Here is a 1,916-nt window from a genome sequence, read left to right as displayed (position 1 = left end):
AATAAAATAAATAACAATTAAAAATATAAAATAACATAACCTTAAACTAGTTTATACTTTATACTAATGTCAAACATTGTTAAAATTAATACTCATATTAGGTTTAATAGTGTCAGTTAATTTATTGTCAAGAGATGTTAATATTCGTGTGCTTAAATATACATTTACGAAGATTAATTATAGTCAAGAGATGTTAATATGCCTATGTTTAATAGACATTTATGATGATTAATTATGCTCAAGCGTTAATATTGCTATGCTTGTATACATTTATGAAGATTATATTTATTGCAAGAAAAAAATATATTTTAATTTATATGCTCTTATAGATTACTAAAGAGTTTCTTCACTTTATTCCGTGCATAATTTGTCAAAAGGAAATTATATGGTACAGATCTAAATCTGTACAGATTTAAAGATTTGCTTCCTTAAACCACACTTTTTAAAGCCACACTTTTCACTTAAAACCGTAGCTCTTCACAAAGAAAAAACGTCACCTAATGGAAAAAAGTAAATTAGAAGATTTAAGAGAAGAAATAATTAAGTTATCGAAATTAATAGATCAAAAATTAATGATTTTAACTAATGTTAACTGTAATGACACCGAATTCTTAAAATCAATACAAAATGATTTTTCTCAAAATCTTTATTTTACTATAAGTTTTATTGAAGGACTTCAATCACACGATTCTTCAATAAATCAAAAATCAAAACGTATAAAAATACCAACTACCACTATAGATAAGATCTTAAAATTTAAAATATTTTCTATATTAGAGACATGTTATTTAAATCTATACTTTTAGATAAATATCCCAAAAAATAGTCTTGAAATAAAGATAGAAGAACTTTTGGATAAAATTTGTGCTGAAAATCCTTTAGATGTTAAAAATACAAATAACGAATTAGTAAGTATTAAATTAAAAGATCCTACAAAAGAGAAACAACAGAAAGTGTAGAAATAAAAGAAGTTTTTGAGGATTTAAGAAATTATATTGAAGAAAAAGACAAACAGATAAAAAATTTTATATACAATAATCCATGCAAAAAAGAATATTATAAACTAAAACAAGATTGAAAACTATAAAAATGAAATTACATTATACAAGGACTAGTAAAAAAATGGTATCATATTTTAAAAATGATTACAAAATTGGTATCAGAGCCAAGTTAACGATTAAGGGTAACACTTTCTCCTTAAGCAACACTTTTAGTGATACACTTTTAAACCAAATAAAAACAAAAATCTGTAAATCTGTACCAAAGTGCATCTGTACACTAGATGGACCCTTTGTCAAATTAGCTTTGTCGAGGATCCATATTTTCTACACAACAATTTTGTTTGTCCGCTTTTATAACTAGACTTTTCCATAAAATATAAAATGATTTGGCGAATATTGAATATGGACCACCAATATAAGATGGGAGAAATTCTTATGTAAGTCAATAAATAATAGTTTAAATAACATAATATTTTTATACCCATTTAAGAGGTTGTGAGTTCGAATTTTCTATCTTTATAGAAAAAAAAATGCAGAGCCTTCATTAATCATTGTTTTTTATTTACTTTGATAAAGACCTATTATTCTACGCACTAAGCTATTTTGAGTTGATAACTCGATATATCAAATTACATAAAAGTTAACACAGTAACACATAAAATCTTTTTTTTAATATATTTAAGATAACACCTATGAGTTATAGATAATGATGGAGGTGGGTACTGATTACGTGGTGATGATGAGTTTTTAGTACAAGAACTCTTTAGTGCTTTCGGAAAATTATGTCCCACTTTTCTTATGCATTGGTGATTTAGCATATATTAACGAAAAAAAATTTAAATGTTTTTAAAATATCGATATTTTAATAGTTTTAATTATTAATATTAATTATAAAAAATATATAATATATTAAAA

Source organism: Arachis ipaensis, chromosome B03 (genome assembly GCF_000816755.2).
Source record: "Arachis ipaensis cultivar K30076 chromosome B03, Araip1.1, whole genome shotgun sequence".
In the NCBI taxonomy this organism is placed as follows: Eukaryota; Viridiplantae; Streptophyta; class Magnoliopsida; order Fabales; family Fabaceae; genus Arachis; species Arachis ipaensis.
The sequence above is the reverse complement of the archived record's forward strand: the minus strand, read 5'-3'. Positions refer to the sequence as shown.